The sequence below is a fragment of the Amaranthus tricolor genome, chromosome 8 (assembly GCF_026212465.1).
Source record: "Amaranthus tricolor cultivar Red isolate AtriRed21 chromosome 8, ASM2621246v1, whole genome shotgun sequence".
Taxonomy (NCBI): domain Eukaryota; kingdom Viridiplantae; phylum Streptophyta; class Magnoliopsida; order Caryophyllales; family Amaranthaceae; genus Amaranthus; species Amaranthus tricolor.
In genome coordinates, this window is record NC_080054.1 from 21,656,580 (window position 1) to 21,675,792 (window position 19,213).

At 29.2% G+C, this 19,213-nt stretch overlaps 1 long non-coding RNA gene across 1 annotated transcript; it reads right to left on the reverse strand.

Moving 5' to 3' along the window:
- Nucleotides 1-10,735: 10,735 nt before the first annotated feature.
- On the reverse strand, nucleotides 10,736-13,036 carry LOC130820162 (uncharacterized). Its single transcript, XR_009045119.1, has 3 exons — nucleotides 11,755-13,036; nucleotides 11,451-11,674; nucleotides 10,736-11,374 (listed from the first exon to the last, which is right to left on the reverse strand). It is a non-coding gene; the product is annotated as an uncharacterized LOC130820162 (long non-coding RNA).
- Between the last annotated feature and the right edge of the window lie 6,177 nt (nucleotides 13,037-19,213).

The window sequence follows — 19,213 nt, forward strand, 5'->3', positions numbered from 1 at the left end:
GCTCTAACACACACACACACATATATGTATATATATATTTATATATATATATATATATATATATATATATATATATATATATATATATATATATATATATATATATGTATATATATATATATATATATATATATATATATATATATATATATATATATATATATATATATATATATATATATATATATATATATATATATATATTGGGATCGTGAAATCATATTATGATCCTATCTCCTAAATTCTTGAAATGAGTAAGATCGTAAAATCTTATTAATTTTAAGATTCTACCTATGATTCGGATCGATTGCCTATTTTTGGATCACACAATCGTAGATTAGAATCGAAATTCTAATAACCATGAATATGAATGATAACATACTAAAGCAAAAAATATTCTTCTAATAATATATTAGTACAAATACAATATTAATAGTATGCTAATGTAATATTCATACGACTACTAATAGACTAATACGACTAATATTAAAGAAATAATATATATAACATATGTCTAATACTAAACTAATAAGACGAATACTAATAATATACTAATACTATACTAATACAGTTAATATTAATGTAATATAACTAAGAGTACTTTAATATAAATAATATACTTAAACGACTAATACTACGCTAAAACTATATTAATATGACTAATATTTAACTAATATGACTTATAATATGCTAATACGACTTACATTATACTAATACGATTTATACTGATACGATTAATACTATATTAATATGACTAATAATATACCAATAAAATTAATAATACACAAATATGAATAATACTATACAAATAATATATTAATACGACTAAGATTATACTAATAATATACTCATACAAAAAATATTCGGAAAAATTACCGTGAATAATATAACATTTTTTTAATTTTCCTATAATAATACCAAATATTGATTAACCATGAATAATACCAACTTAGAGGGGTCTTTTCCTAGAACAATACCAACTTTAATTTATCAACTAATATACTTTTTTTTTGTCTTATAATCATCTATAGTTTGATTTTTAACATGTTAGGGATTTTATAGGAAAAAACTTCTTTAAGTTGGTATTATTCATGGTTAATCAATTGTTGGTATTATTGTAGGTAAATTAACAAAATGTTATATTATTTACGGTAATTTTTATAAAATATTATACTAATATGAATAATAATATACTAATACGACTAATATAATACTAATACGACTAATGCTAAACAAATACTACTAAATAATAGAATAAATAATAAATAATAAATAATAAATAATAAATAATATATTATTACAGTATGAGGTAGAAAGCATTCTATTATAAGCGATTTGTATATATCTATACAAGAAGAATCTTGAAAAAGTGTTACGTGATCTGTGGCCAACATGTTTATCAAATTTCAGTAGCAAATTATTACCAATCAAGGGCTAAATTTTAATTCAGCAATCTATAAATAATCTATAGCCAGGTTTATGTTGAGCGCAAATTGCGACCAAATAGTTATTAAAAAAACTAGTGTGACCAGTTGAACTATGACTAGTATTATTGGTCACAAATTGGTCGTTATAGCCCTTTAACGATCAATTTGTGACCAAACAGCTGGTCGCCAATTGTTTGTAGTGTATCTTAGTTCAAAAATAAAGTGAATAAGAAGACGTGAAGTTGAAATCCTAAAATTTGAATAACTTTAGACAAAAAATTGGATATTACTGGTGAACTTTGTATATATTAGAATCATGACAAAGATATTAAAAAACTAATTTATTCTATTTAATCCTCTTCTAGAGCTGTATATTACTGTAGTCTCCACACGAATTCTTCAAAATTAATTTATATTTTCATAAAATAAAATGAGATTGCAACCAATTACGGAAAAATATATCAAAGTTATATTTTCATAAAATTCAAATATTTTTTATTGCCCTAACAAAATAGATTACTTCTATATATCAATAATATAAAGGGCTTTTATATGAGACGGTGTACGTATTGCATTCACTTCATATCGATAATTTGGCGTTTTTGGGAAAAAAACGCATTTTTTAACCAAGAAGTGGAAAATAGAAAATGTTAAAATGAAAAAGAATTAAAGGAAATTGTTGAGTTATGAATCATAGTCGAAGAATCAAGATTCTGATTTATAATAGATGTTTGGCAAAATGAAAGAGGTAGACCCTGTGAATAATAATAATAATAATAATAATAATAATAATAATAATAATAATAATAATAATAACTATTATAAATGTAGACGTGTTATGTATTTCTTAATTAATAAAAAATGTATCTAATAAAAATTCATGATGAGTTGAGGTATTAAGTGAAAGTCAAGTTAAAATTTTACAAATAATATTCTGCATTTTATGTGACAACATTATTGAATTGAGGTATTAAACTTCCTTCTAATTCTGAAGCCCACACAAATGCTTAAGTACCTTAGCCTCTAATAAGTTAGTACCTACCAGGAGATTGTAGATTTAAATAAAAACTAAACGGACTGCCATATACAATAATGACTTCTCTTTTTAATATATATATATATATATATATATATATATATATATATATATATATATGCAAAATTATAAGAAACTACCTAATCTATAACCCTTTTTAAAAAAACTATCTTATGTAAAAGTTTTTGCAAAAAACTACCTTATATAATACAATTCTTTGCAAAACACTACCTTTTAACGGATTTTAAATGTTGACCGTTAAGTTTGCCCTTTGACCGTCACGTGACAGTCACGTGTCTCTTAAAAGAGACCTTCTTCTTCATTTAATGAAGCTTCCATGGCTGATTATCTGGCAAATCAAGATTATCGAGCTCAGGCAAAGACCCGAGATCAGAAGGAATTGACCCGAAAAGCTAATTATGAGACAGATTCAAGCTGTTTAGCCTTTTCCATGAGTTTATTTAAGAGGGAAGCTCACCTGTGAGTTGATTTCTATTTCAGATTACACAGTAAATTTCCTCTGTTTCATAAACTCCCCTGATTTTTTTTTTTTCATAATCATAAGGAAATATCCCAAAATTTCTAAATAAATCCATACAAAACCCAGTATTTCTCTCCCCCATCTTTTTCCAATATTCTTCCTTGATAAGCAGAATCTTGAATTTTAATAAAATTAAAATTCAAACCCATAATTTTATCTAATTAAACATAAAATAACCCATTTGCTAAAATATACTCCATATTGTTAATTCCTAAATTTTTAATCAGCCATTGTAATGTATATTTTTAATCAGCCATTGTAATGTATACTTCAATAAATCTATAAAATATACTCCATATTATCCCTTCCCGAAGAAGAATTTAGACTAAATAAAATTAAAATTCTAGAATGAACCAATTGTTGATTCCTCTTACAGAACATTAAAGATTAAATCTTTAAAACATCCATTGTAATCTATCCTTTAAAAAATTTATAAAACATACTCCACATTGGAAAAAAGAAGAATTTAGAGTAAATAAATCAAAATTCTAAAAACTCATTTGCTAATTCCACTTATAGAACATCAAAGATTCAATCTTTTTAACATTTAATGTAATATAATTCTGAAATAAATTCATAACATTAATAGCTTGAATCTGTCTCATAATCAGCTTTTCGGGTCAATTTCTTTTGCTCTCGGGTCTTTGCCTTAGCTCGATAATCTTGATTTGTCGAATAATCAGCCATAGAAGCTTCATCAAATGAAGAAGACGGTCTCTTTTAAGAGACACGTAATTGTCACGTAACGGTCAAAGGGCAAACTTAACGGTCAACCGTTAAAATCCGTTAAAAAGTAGTGTTTTGCAAAGAATTGTATATATAAGGTATTTTTTTGCAAAAACTTTTACATATGGTAGTTTATTAAAAAATGGGGTATAGATTAGGTAGTTTCTTATAATTTTGCCATATATATATATATATATATATATATATATATATATATATATATATATATATATATATATATATATATATATATATATATATATATATATATATAATTTAAATAAAAAGTATTTCAGTTTATATTTAAATTTACTTAAATATAAATTTATATTTTACTCTAACTAATTTTTGAAAGAATGCAGTAAGATTGTAATCATGTTTTACCAATTTGAGTTTTGAGTTAAATTTACCTAAGTTCCAAATTTGTTTAACTAGTTTAGAAACTCGTTCAATACATAAAATTGTAAATATAAAAGTATACATAAATATAAATTTTTAATAGAGATGTAATTACATATTACCAGTATAAAATTATAATATTTCTTGTAAAATAGATAGATAATTTTAGAATATATAGGGCCTTAAATGAAATAATATTAGATTGTTAATATAATTATTGATTAAATTTCTCGTACTTTTTAAGGTAAATTTGAATAATTTTTTAACAATATTATCATAATGATTTTTTATTATTCATAAAATAATTTTAGATTGTCATTTATTTTTTGTTTCTTAATGAAATATTTTAGAATTTAAAATTTTAATACAAAAACTTTATTTTTTTAGCAAATACTTCAACATAAAAAAAAGCAAATATATGTTCAATGAAACTAATTGAAAATCTCATGTAGTTCTTAAATTCAAAAATAACATATTTCAAGAAAATGTTTAAAACTGTAATTTATTGTGATATACTACTCATTTTAATAGAGATGCAATTACATATTACTAGTATAAAATTATAATATTTCTTATAAAATAGATGGGTAATTTTACAATATATAGTGCCTTAAATGAAATAAAATTAGATTGTTAATATAAGTATTGATTAAAGTTCTCGTACTTTTTGACGCAAATTTGAATAATCTTCTAACAATATTATCATAATGATTCTTTATTATTCTTAAGATAATTTTAGATTATCATGTATTTTTTGTTTCTTGATGAATTATTTTAGAATTTAAAATTTTAATACAAAAACTTTATTAGTTGACAAATACTTTAACATAAAGAAAGCAAATATATGTTCAAAGAAACTAATTGAAAATCTTATGTAACTTTTAAATTCAAAAATAACATATTTCAAGAAAATTATAAAAAAATGTAATTTATTATGATATACTACTCATATTAAGGAATAAGTTGATGTTAATTTTGGTAATAATCATTTCTTATGGCAAATCACTTTAAGCATGTCATTTGGAATTTTACAGTCTTTTAATTAGATTTTATAATGATATGATGATTGTTTTGTCAGTACTATCGATATATTAATCTAAATTACATAGCACAAAAGTTTTATTAATAACTCATTCTAATTAAGTACAAGCACTTACTAATTACTCTAGATTTTATTTTAATAAACATAAGAAATTTTTATTTTTTAAGTTGTACTTGTATGTTTTATGCGGGCCTAAAGTATGATGGCAATTGGAAAGAGTTCACACTGTCGTGGGTCATTTGATAAAATGGGCATACAGTTATAAGTTCCTTCGCAACATCACAATTCTCATTTAAGACAATCACATTATGAATAGTTTTTATTAGAGCTATATAGTTCAACTAAATTAATTAAAACAAACATATTAAATTTTAAAATAATGACTTTCTATCCCTATTATTGGTTTAATCAATATAATTTGTACAAAGAGAGGTGACTTAGTGCATTATGAAACTAGAGAAGGGCTGTGGTGGATCAATCCAAGATTCGGGGTTTTAGGGGCACCAATTAACGGACGAAACTTCGGCGGAGTTTTATTTGTAAACTTATCAACTAATTGTTTAAAATTTGAAAAAATGACAAGTAGAAGTACAATAAATTTATCAAAATTGTGATCTAATTGTTGAAAAAGTTTCTCGTGATTAAATAGCATTTTCGAATAAAGGAATACTAGTAATTAACATCTACCTTAATCATATGCATTACCTAAATAAATAACAATTTGAACTTATTTATTAAGTTCATTCCACTTTATTCAAAATAATCTAACTATAGAAAAAGTTAAATATACTCTAAAAATAATGTGTATGCTGTAAATAAATAGTAGATTGATCTATTATAGTGCACGTTCTTTATTAAGGTCGTCTCACCGTGAGACGACCTCAATTGGGTCAGACTAAAATATTTTTTAAAAAAATGCTTCTCGTGTGAGAATTTAGTTTTCATTGTTTTCTTTTCTAATGGGTTGTTTGTATGAGTCCGTCTCACGGTGAGACGGTCTCATACTAGATTTGCTAAAATTTTAAATACGAAATAGCATAAAAGAAAATGAAACAAAATAAATCAACTAACCCAATAAAAAATGGGACAAAATAAATAAACAAGACTAAATTACTAAAATGGGGGAGTATTTATCATTAAAAGACTTTATATTAATTTTACACTTTTACTTTGACCAATAGAAAAGTGTACGTTGACTTTTTTAAGAAAAAACGCCTAGGGGCCTGTGTCCCCCCGAAGGACCCCATATACCTCCGCCACTGGAGAGGGGTAAATGATAAGACGAAGAAAAAAGTTAGAGTCACGAGGTCTCAAATCAAGTCAGAGAAAGACATAGTACGTATAGTATGACTTTAGTACAAACGAAATAACGAGAAGCACTATAAAGCAGAAGAGAAAGAAATTGGTCCAAGTGGATGCTTGAAGGGGAAATCCAACAAGATGTGACCTATTAAATTAAGTGTGGATGGAAAAGTGGAGAGTAACTACTAGGTGTGCTCTTAAAGTTAAGGGGAAAACTTTATCGAACGACCATTATATCAGTGTTACTATATGATCAAAATGTTGGGCAAAAAGGATCATAGAAGAAAGATGAGAGTATGTTGAAATAGAATTTGAAATGTAGATATATGAAAAGCATTTAGAAGTTGCAAATATTGAGGTAAAGATGAAAAAGAAAAATTTAAGATGATATGAGCATATGTAGAAAGACGAAGTATTAGCGAACCGATAAAAAAAAAGTTTGAGTTTAGAGACTTAAAAAGATGTCTAGTTAGACAAAAAATATTTGGAGACAAGAATAGACTATGATATAAATGATCTAGACTTGCAAATAAAGATTGTTGAAAATTAGAATGGAGAGGTGGAATCTTTGTGGATGAAAGTGAACTAATATACTAGGTCTTTTAGTCGACTCTAATATTTTGGGATTAAAACTTTAACATTATTATTATTGTTGATGAGTTAAAGTTGGATTTATTTTTCACAAATTTTTTCAAAAAAAAATTTTAAATAAAAAATATAGTAAAACAAAAAAAAGGATTTAGAAAGAATAACATATAAATTCTCCTTATTTTATATGCCAAATTTTAAATTTTTCCAGATAATCAAATCTTTTGTCCTCGAAAATGGTCCACCATATAAGTCTATTATGCCTGGCATAATGAAAAATATCTTTGAAATGGATTAGCTCTTGGATTCTTTACGTTGTTCTCTCATTTGTCATTTAAGTTGTTTCATTTGCTAATGCCATAAAATTTCTTTTATTTATACCATAAATTTTCGACAAAATTAAAATTATATGTTTTCATTTTAACATTTTTATAATGTTTATGATTCTACATATCTTTGACTAATTTAATTTTAATATTTTCATATTTCTTATAACTTTCACATGTTTCCTACCAACATAATGAAAATAGTTTTTTAATAATTATGATTTCCATAATTTTTTCACTAACTTTCTTTTAATATTTTTTAAGTGTTTTTTTGGTTTAACTGGTGTTTGATATCTCATTTCAATAACTTGTTTTGATTAGAGACTAGAGTGGTATAAATTGATTCGACTGTTTGATGACTTGGAAAAATCCTACCAAATTTATAATTTTATAATACGCTTTTTGAGTCAGTTTTTGATTTAAGGAAGTAAACCTTAGTATATCTAAATATTCATCTACAAAGGTAATATAATAGTTTTTACTTTTCCACCAATGCAACTTTGTAAATCGAATATGTCCGCGTAAACCAATTCCATGAGCCTAATACTTCTCTTTAATAATTTTTTAAAACGCATTTTAGAATATTTGGCTTCAACACAAATTTGACTTTTAAAACTTACATCTCATCAAAAGATATAAATTTATTTATCTTTAATTTTTGATGGATAAAAAGTTTAAATGACCAAGCCTAAAGTGTAAAACATTAAAAACTTACACAAGTAGAAAAGATACTGTTTTTATCATCCATTCATTTACAATCAAACACCAATAACTCTCCACTATGGTATATTAGTATCCCATCCCTATAAGGTCACCAGTCACCGGTCACCAGTCACCACTATTAGAGATTGTTAGTGTAGTTGGTGACTTGAGTGCACCAAATAAATTCTATGTATTAGTGTGGTTGCATAGAAGAGCAATCTTATGGGTAATTTAGTGTGAGTCTTAATTTGTGTGATGCATGTGGAGTTTAAGTGGGTGTTGAATGCATGAAGTTATGAGGCATTTAACAAGAGACTTAAACATCTGTGTAATAAAGATGAATTATGGCATGATGAATGATAGTTAATGAGAAGACTAAAGGGTGAAGATTATTGTACGAGGCATCCAAGTAATGAAGCATCACCTTGATCGAGCATTGGATTCGGTTTTTGACTCTTGATGTTCCTTGAAGTTGTTTATTGTGCATTAATCCTTAGCCTTTATTATGTAATACTCATTAATGTACAAACCTCTATAAATAGAGGTCTCATATGCCATTGTAACAAATCCACAAAATACACCTCAAGCCAAACACTAGCTTATATATCTTCTCTATTGTAATTCTCCATGTTTGAGAGTTCTTTGAACTCCTTTGATAATATAAGAGATACTACACCGGAGGACATAGCCTAAGTTGGGTGAACTTCGTTAAATCTTTGTGTCATTTTTATTGCATTATTTTCTCCTACAAACTTCGATATCATTGTCACAAGGCTTCATAAATTCGATCTTGGTAATATTGGAGTTTGAAACATATGTTCGAACTCTAATATAGCATCATTTCCAAAGATAATGACCTCATCATCCTTAAATTTAAAGTGTCTATTTCTTTTAGAAGGTAACTAAAGAATGAATTTCATCAAAAAGAAGGAACATAAAAAATACTATTAAGGGTTTGCCTGGGATACACTATAACATTTATAGGGTAATCAATTTGGGAAGAACGAGTACCATGGGACCTTAAACTAGGGGAGATAGTTTATGGGATAAAATTTCCGTGGTTTGGTATTTATACTAAAGAATTAATTCTGGTGCAACAAAAGAGTTTGGTACAATGGAATTAAATACTTAATAAAAATCCAATAGAAAATACAGTCATATTTCTCAAACACTTACAAAAGTTCATAACAGTAAATTGCTTTACACTTGATCTAAAATCATCATAAGAAAATCATATTTTTCATCTTCGTCTTGCAAATCACGAAATATCATAATATCATCCTCGTTCATCTTCTTACACAAGATTAATACTTGAGCTCTTGAAATGCCACGTACTTTCCCTTATTCTTCACGCAAACCGGATTTAGAATTCATTGGAGCTTCCAACACCGAAACCAACTTCTCAATTTGTGCACTACTGCTTTCAATCATTTTTTCCAACATTGTTTCTAAATTTTTTTGCATACTTTGTATTTCTTTATTTTTACGCACCTTTTTTTTTTGCTTTCTCCTTGGAAGAACCCTTATCTACATCCCTCTTATTAGTCGCCGACACCTCACTAGGCACATCTTCTTTGTTTTCTTCTTTGCTTGGTGTTGTATCTTGGAGCATGGTCTCTTTATCATTTATTAGTAGGCATTATAGCTTTTGAACCCGTGGCCCTATCTTTGGATTAGACTAACTCGAGATCATCATAAAATGGAAAAGGTTTTTGAAACGAGTCTTTTGCATCTTTATGACTTTGTAATATAAATTTATTGAGGAGATTAAAGAACTAACATAAATAGCTCAACTATTAACAACAAAGTTTCAAATAACCAAAGTTCAACAATCAAGCAACAATCCAAACAAAAATATCATATAATAAAAACCCAAGAAAAAATAGAGAAAAAAAAAATCAAATTCATTATCATAAACAAAAAGATTGACAATTTCAACAAAGATATATCAAGAAAGAAGAATTTTAAGCAAGTGGGTCAACACAAAAAGATTGACTATGGAAAGAATTTACGTATTCAGCAAAGGACTATGAGGATTTACAGAGAAAATCCAAACAGAAAGGATTATGTTTTAAAATATGTGGAAAATTTAGGGAAAATAAGAAATTGATTCAGCAAAGGACTTTTATAATGATGATCAACCTTTTGACACATAGTATGAAAAATATAAATGGGCATGGAATGTATTGTATTTACAGGTTTACAACAAATTGGTTGTCAATTGTGATGAAAATAATAGTAGTGTGAATCAATTACCTTGGCCCAATCCTCGAATAGCTTACGATCACCAATCACCATTTTTTGGTTATCATCCCATCTGAACCTGCTACCTTTTAGTTTGATATCTTGTAAAGCATTGAAACGTTTCCTAAGATAGCTGAGTCTTGAATCAATATTAGAGACTTTTAGCTCAGCTTCAGGCATGCTCACAGCAAATAACTTCTCCAAATGCGCCAAATAACCATTTCTAAACTCTCGACTTTCCATTTCCCTCCAGCAAACATTTCCACAAACAATTTCACCAAAAGTTGATCTTCTTCATAACTCCATCTCCTTTGAGTATTCTTGTCAACACTTGCTCCACTTCCGCTCATAGCACAATATTTTGCGAGCTCACTGAGACCATATAGGCATAATCATGGAATATTCAAATAGCAAGCTCGTTATACAACATGCCATAAAATAAAGATAATGCAATATCATTAAAACATAGCTCATTAAAAAAAACACATTATATCAAAAGTTTTATAGTATCAGAAGTTCACGTTACATTCATAATACAATTTTGCAATAACATGAAACATAATCAAATTCTAGTTGATTCAGCTCCCCTACGAAGCCTCCAATTATTAAACATTTGACGAGCAAGATTGTCTCTCCAAAGAGTCCGAGCAATAGATGATTCAACTACATCGATATTGTCGCTATCATCATCAGTATTCATCAATTGTCATCCATAATCAGTATCTAACAAAGGCTCAAGTGGATCAAACTTCATTTCTCTACAAGTAAGATTTTGGAGAAGATAACATGCAGATATAATATTGGCATGTGTTTCAGCTTCATAAAAGCTAGATTTGCGAAGTGTTGCCCATCTCATCTTTAACAAACCAAAGCACCTTTCAATTACATTTCTCGTTGCCGAGTGTTTCATGTTGAAATACTCTTGTGATGTTCTTAGTTTGTAACCATCTTTCCATTCTTTTAAATGATACCTTTGACCTCTATATAGGGCCAAAAAGCCTTCTCCATTTGTATATCCAGCATCAACTAAGTAATAAGTTCCTAAGAAAATTGATAAAAAAGCTCATTATTAATCTACATTCATAACTTAAGATGTTGAGATAGGTAATACCCTCACCACGAGAAATCCTAATTGGATGAGTTCTTAAAAGGATCCTTTAGGATTCTATTATCAGCCGTTGAGCCTTCCCAACCTGGTAAAACATAGGTAAACTCCATATCTACCGAACAAGCTGCCAATACATTAGTTGAAATGTCACCTTTTCTTGTTCGGTACCGAGGCTTGTCAACCTCTCAAACTTTTAGGTTAATGAATGTTCCGTCTAAAGCCCCAAGACAATTCTACAAATTACCACAAAAAAATGTATCATTATTAAATAAACTCGTATAAAACCTAAAACACAAACAATTAATTTACGTACCTTAAACCACTTCCATCTCTCATCATTGCTATTCTCGGGGATAGGCTCAAGAGTTTTCAATAGGATGTTGTGCAATCGCAAAACACACCTTAGTATTTGTCGAAAGTTCCTATCAATCGTCTCTTTTGTTCTTCTCAAACGTCTAACAATCAACCTTTACTTTTGATCATGGCCCAATATGTTTAAAAATATTGCAATTTCTCTTCCACAAACATATTTCTTGGGTCCTTTGAACCACCATGATTTTTAAGCAAATCACATAACTTGTGAAAAGTACTCTATCCATCCTAAGTTGGTCAAAACAACTTATTTCATCTCTAAGAAACTCATTAACATTTCTCATACCTAGTATTAAGCTTCTTTGGGCGGAATGAGCATTTATTTTTTTCAGAATTTTAAGTAATTCAAGAAAAGTCATTAGGTAAGAAATATAAACTTCATCATTACATCCCTTAATCTAATAAAATAAATAAGTGAAACAATAGCCTTTTGGCGTTTTGAGAGCGGCAAACGAGGCATGACTGCATAAAATTATATACTTAGAAAATTGACAAAAATCAATAAATATTAAATGAACACTAGGAAATGAATGCTAACACAAATTATAGAAATTGATTTCACAACAATCAGACTTGTACAATAGCCATATCATTATTATATAAATTGATTTCAAGTTTAACTACGTAAATCTAAGAATATTGATTGTTTTTGGCTATTCATCACTAAAAAATCAAAGTAAACCTAACCTAAATACAAGTTGACAATTCCATTATCAATAAACTAATAATAATAATCAAACATAAGTAACCTAACCTAAATACACATTGACAATTCCACTAGCAATAAACTAATAATAATCAAACATTAGGGCCATGACTAAATGGATAGTCAAATAACATGTGCAGGCGGTGGAGATCAGATTTTATTTTTAAGATGGCGATTTCGAAATTCATTTGCACATCGTAGTTGATTGATATAAGTTCATCGTAGTTGAAAATTTTTGATTTCGAAACACCTTGAAAATTTCAAAACTCATTTACGAGCAGTTGAACAGGTTTTCAAATGATAATTAAGATCAAAAATAAGAAGATAACTATGAAAAGTCAAGCAAAGAGGAGAGATTGAGAGGAGATATTGATTATTTACCTTGATTTTTTTAGAAATCTTAATCTTCAATAATGGTGGAGAAGGGAGAGAAAGCTTTTCACATTTGTAAAAAAAGAAAAAAATGGCTCATAAGACTGTGAGAAAGGGATTATTTCATAACTTAAAATATTACCCTAGGGTAGGGGTCTAAAATGTAGTACTTTTTTGGACTGTAGCATTTACATGCAATCTAGGCCCTTTAATATAAGGCTTTTTTTACTGGGCTTTTTTTTCCACCCCTTTCCCCAATCTAGAGAGGCCCTAAGAAGTAAAGTTTTCTCGGCCCGAGTCAAAGTTTTAAAAGAGATCTTTTTTTTACCAAGTGCTTCTGTAGTACAATTATCCCATATGAAGAAATGATCTCATTCATTTACCTCTCCAAAGTCTTTCATGAAGGATTTGTTGGAGCAATAATATCTTAGAGCGCCAAAGTCAACTATCCACTATATTTATTTTCCCACCATATTGACTTCTACTACAACCACTATTACATTATAACTTTCTAACTTGTCGTTTAAGTAGTTTACTTTTTTAGTCCTCATATGCCCAATGAATTCTTGAAAGGTTATGTGTTTCTTGTTGTGTTTGAGTAAGTTGTAATAGTCATGAATCAATCATGGTGAAATTTTCTACAAAGGGACATTGGCTAGGAGAGTTATACATATCTTCATCCCTTCACAAACTATATGGGCAACAACGTTTTCATACTTATGGACTTCACCCATGATTGTTTTTTTTTATCATCCATATTTAATTTTATTCACCTTCCTACAATGTATTTCTTTTTTCATGCATCATACGAATCATACTAATTCTCCAAATTATCCCAAATGTCTTTACTTACCTTTGAATTCACTACCAAATCAAAGAGAGTTTTATCATGTGACTCAATAGATGTCCCCCTAATAAATGATTATCTTTCTCGAACGTTTTGGATTTAACCACCAAATCCTTCGTTTCTTTATCAGTAAGAGTAGATTTCCTCATTAAAACTTCTTATTTTAGAAAATAGTATATCTCTAACTTTTTGAAAAAAGATTAAGAGTTTTTATCGTCTTTTATGTTTAGCACCATCAAGAAGTTTAAGCTTATAGAGGACATAATGATTGCTTTCTTAAATTGTTTGAAGTTATGTTATGTTTCTATAGAAATTATTTGAAAGTTTTCAAAAAAAAAAAATATTTATATTCGTAGGTGTTGTTGGTTTGTCATATAGAAAGTTTGTTGGCTTAGCAAAATAGTTTTTTAGTATTAAATGAATTATATAATTCAAAAACTTTCTATTAATGCACATGCCAAATTACTTATGTGATGGTGCTGACTTAATGACTAAAAAGAAGGCACATCATGTTGAGAGCAAAATAACTACTTTATTGGTGAGTTAATGTATGACTTAATGGGGCATTACTTCTGGTTTAATGCTGTGAGTTATTGTAGAACTAATGTGCAATTCTAGAAGGTTATATACCCTCTATATAAAGGGTTTATGCATTCATAGAGTCACAGCACATAACACTTGTAGAAAGGGTTAACTCATTGTAGAGGGGGTTAGGGTAAACACCAAATGAGTTTTCTTCAATGTATTAATATCGTGAGAGATCTCCATTGTGGATTGTATGGCTTGAGAGCTTATTCTCAAGTATGAAAGTTTATTCATTGATGTATTATTGAATTCATTAATGAAAGTAAACATTTGTTGAGGAAATGTATCCAAGATACTTCATATATTGTTGTGTGTTGTTTATCATTTCTAATATTCACATTCTATTTTTCATCATCTTTTATATCGTTTGTCACCATTATTGGGTCTAAGCAACCTCTCTTTAATTTTCATGGTTAACACACACCCTTATATGTAGTTTGTGCTCACTACTATAAGAGTCATAATAAATCCCCACTTTCAACTTAGATTAGAAATAATAAAAAGGATGTGCTCACTTGGTCAAAGTTTCTAGGAGCTTTCTAGTGCAGAATGTGTGTGATTTTTCAGTTTAACTGGCCTTTTATAAGCCATCTCCAACGGCCACGAATTTCACATTAAAGCACCTTCTAAAAACCTATGAAAACATGATTTTCATCCCATCATAAAAAGGATATCATCCCTATGTAACTTCTCCATAAAGATAATAATCAAAAAGATTAAAATAATTGCACCTCACGATGGTCGCATAATATGACAAAGTTTAGACCAAAAGCCAAACGCATGGTTGCAGGATGTCGGGACTTACAACCTAGGTAGCACCCACGACCAAACTCTACCCCAAAATCTTCTTTTTGCCCATTGTACTCTAATGTGAACCTTTCTATAAAAATTATTTAAAATCATTATTTACATTATATCCAGCATCTACAACATAAAGAAAAAAATTAGTAAACTAAAATTATGGAGACATCTTAAAAGGACTTCTTCCACGTTTTGGTGAATCTTGTTGATTAATTCTGTCATTGCTGCCTTTTACTCATTCTTATTTTCTGGCTCATTTTTCCAACCTCATTTAAATGTCTGCTTTTCTTGCTCTTTTTTCTTTCCTCATTAATGTTGATTTTGTTTTGATTTTTTTGATTTCTTAGCTGATTCGCAGGTTAGGTGATCCAAATATGAACAGCTCACAAGCCACACAAGCCAAAACAAATCATGAAGAGCATAATTGGATCAAGATCATTGATGCTACTAACCTAGACATGGTTGAACCTACTGATTTGGGCAAATCAACCAAGGAAGACCATCTCCAATATAGACCAAACATAAGTATTAAAGCATGGCAAGATCATGAGGTTCCAAGAGAAGACCTCTCAGCAGCACGCAAACAGAATAGAAGCATACACAGAAGCATACAGACAACAGAACAACCATCTGACGATTAGCCTACTTTGCGCACAATAGAACGCCTGGTCTCGTGCACGTATCAACATGGAAAGTCAAGGGATGGCATCTTTGGACATGGAAGAAAAAGCCAAGACCCAGAGTTAGCTCGGAGAGCCCTCACAGAGCCCAGAAGATTAGCTCCAAGGTCGCGTGTCCGCCTGATATTTGATAATGGCTGATCCAGAACTGCCAGCCATCATCTGCTGAGCAGCAGACCTTCGAGCCCTTCCACGGAGTCAACCTGAGCATCCTAGGATACACCAAGGATAGTTTTGGAATCTCTATACATGGACCTTTCCATCAACACCTTAAGTGCCTTCTTACGATCACAGTAAGACACCAAGAATTGATGCTGAAGGTCAGGTGTTCAACGGATAGTACAGCAGCATGAATCAAACATTCTTTTTCTGATTTCTGTTTTTTAAAACGTGTACATATTAGCCACGTGTTACTTTTAGCCATTATTATGGTTTGGCTTTGGCTTAGCTCTTGTAGAAGGTCTCATAGCTCTATAAATAAGAGGCCTAATTCCTTGTAATAGTTCAGTTCAGATTAATCAATACAAAAATTTCTTAAGTAATTGTTGTTCAATTGCTATTCCGTGAGAGTCCTTTGTGAGTGAAACCAAAGTGAGTTTCCGGGTTAATTCCACAAAGATTGAAAGAGTGCCTTTCAATTGGAGTGTGAGGAAGAGGCCAATCAATCCAGTGCGGGTTATTTGTCTCTATCCACGGCCAAAGGACCACTTCTTGGAGTTATTCTGGCCAGCCTTCTTGTTCGTTGTTCAGAACAGAAGGTGTATGTGCGTGTGTCATTGAGTCCGGTTTGAGGTTTGACATTGATTCTTGGAAGAGTTCTTCGTGTTCTTGAAACGTTCATTCCATATATGCATCATTAGGTCATTAGCTTTTAAAGAAAATCAGTTATCAGGTATTTATTGAAAAAGCATCCCTTACTTTGTCGCCTTTTTTTTTGGAAAATGAATAAAATTTCCATTGCACCAAACAAAGATAATACAAATAATACATAAGGTAGGGAACCCCACTATTGTAATAGTGCATCAGTATGAAGAAAGTACCCACCTTCTAGAAAGGGTTGTACTGATTTACTCTTTATGTGTAGACAATAGGGGAACCTAAGAGAAAAAAGAGCCAAGTACAAAGAACTAAATAGTATCTCTAAACCACACAGAGGTTTGAGATTCGATGGGATATAACGCATAAAGCCTATCTCTAATTTCCACTTGATCCGTTCAATGAATTTATCCACTGTGCTCATTTTAAGGAGCCAAATAGCCTCATTTTGAGTCCTCCATATATGGTAACAAAGACTGATAATCTTCTTATGGAAACATTCAGTATGCCATTTCAACTTAGAGCATCCTTAATGGCGACCCAAAAAATATGTCATTATACTATTTTACAATTTTTTTCTCTCCTAAAAATTCATCATTTAACCCAATTTTATTATCAATGACCTCTTTTAAAAGATCACAAACTTCTCTCTCACTTTTTATCTACCACATTATATTTTCTCTCCCTTAATTTATCTAATATTTATCTTTATTTTTTCATAATACTTCTAACATTCTCATGTATAAATTTAATAAAATTTTTATTTTATTAAAATAAATTTAATTTTTTATTAATTAAAAATTTATATTCTTTTAATAAAGCTAATACTTTTTTGATAAATATAAATTTGTAGGCATCAATAATAATTAACGAAATTCATTAAAATCAAATAAAAATTACAATCCGCACAGAGAAAATAAATACGCAAATTAAAAAACTAATAAAATTTTAAATGGTACATTTAGTTGAATCATTACATTTGGATAATTTTATTACATATTCTGGAAATAAATACTAATTAATAGAACTTCATTACATTTTGGGATGATCTCTTGGTGTTTTTTAACAAAAAAAAAAAGAAAATAGGAAAGAAATAAGTAAATATAAAATTATGTCAAAAAATATTAAAGTTGGTCTCATTTTATAGATCTCGAAAAAATATAATCCTTAGTATAATTAATATATTTTTAAAAAAAATTTAATTAATTACAAGATAGTCGTTTAAATAAATAAGATGCTATTTTTTTCATCCAATGAAATAGCGCCACTTGGAAAGTGGATACAGGGGCTGTCAGTTTGTTGTTTTTGCTGATTTTTTGAGCCAATGAATGCGTGACATATGGTAGAAATGTTGAAAAAAAAAGTAGTGACCATTATATTAAACAGGTCACATGATGACTCTTTTTCCCGACCTTTTCCCAACCCACTTCAAATAAGATCACCGATAAGAGTAAATTTACTCTAGTTTGGTCATGTAATCTAAAATTAGATCACCGTTACTAATGCTATTAGCAACCTGATTGATATCCATGTGAAGGCTTGGAAGAGTTAGCCATCTAACCAGCTCCGTGAGGCATCTTGCACTAAACGGACAGGAGAAGAAGATATGTGCTACCGTTTTTGAGATGTTTTATGACAAAGTGGGCAACAGTCCTCCTGCAGGTACTTCATCTGGAATAATTTTCTCGCCTTTTGTTCTCCCTTTTTTTCCAAATTTTTCGTCTCTGGGATTTGTATCAATTCTTATCTTCATTATTAAGGGCTTTTCAATTTGACAATGCAAGCTGATTTTAGTTTATGTGAGTTAAGATTTGTCTATTTTCTTGTGTTGTGATGTTTTTGATGGTGAATTTGACTTTTTTCTATTTTTTATCTTGATGATCTGCTCTACCACAAAGTTGATCTGTTGTTGTACACCATAATATACTGTGTGGAACTTTCAGATATTGATTTTCAAATGTACTCGCTTAGCTACTCATGTAAAAGACAGAGATGTTACTAGTAGTTTAAAAGTTTTTTCATTTCTTGTTTTCATTTAATTTTTCTCCAATTTCTAATCTGCTCCGCCATTATTTTTATTTGATTGTTTCTCCGATTTCTAATTTCGTATGTCCCTAAATAGAAATGTAAGTCTATTATTGAATATAAGAATGCCTTGTTGAAGGTTACAGAAATTATATATCTTTGTTGTTATTTGCTCAGTTTTGGTGTGTTCTATGGCGTTTTAAAGATCGTTATAGGTGCAGATTGCTCTCATATGTGATTAATGGCCTTGATTATGAAAGATTTTGTAAATGAATTGATTCATCTTAATTGCCATGGGATTAAATTATCTGAAGCAATTGAATGGTAAACCTCATGGAGAAGTTGTAATAACTAATACCGTGTCAACTCCAGTGGCTAAATATGACATCTGATTCAAAGGTTAACTTACAAATACATTGAAAACCACTTGAATTGCAATTGAAATTGATAACGTAATGTTTGTCAATTCACAATGCAATATATGTGTTGATTGTTGATCCTACCGACCCTTTTTATGGTCTATATTAGTCCTTGTACCTTTATGCAATGCAAAGCATGCTATTAAACT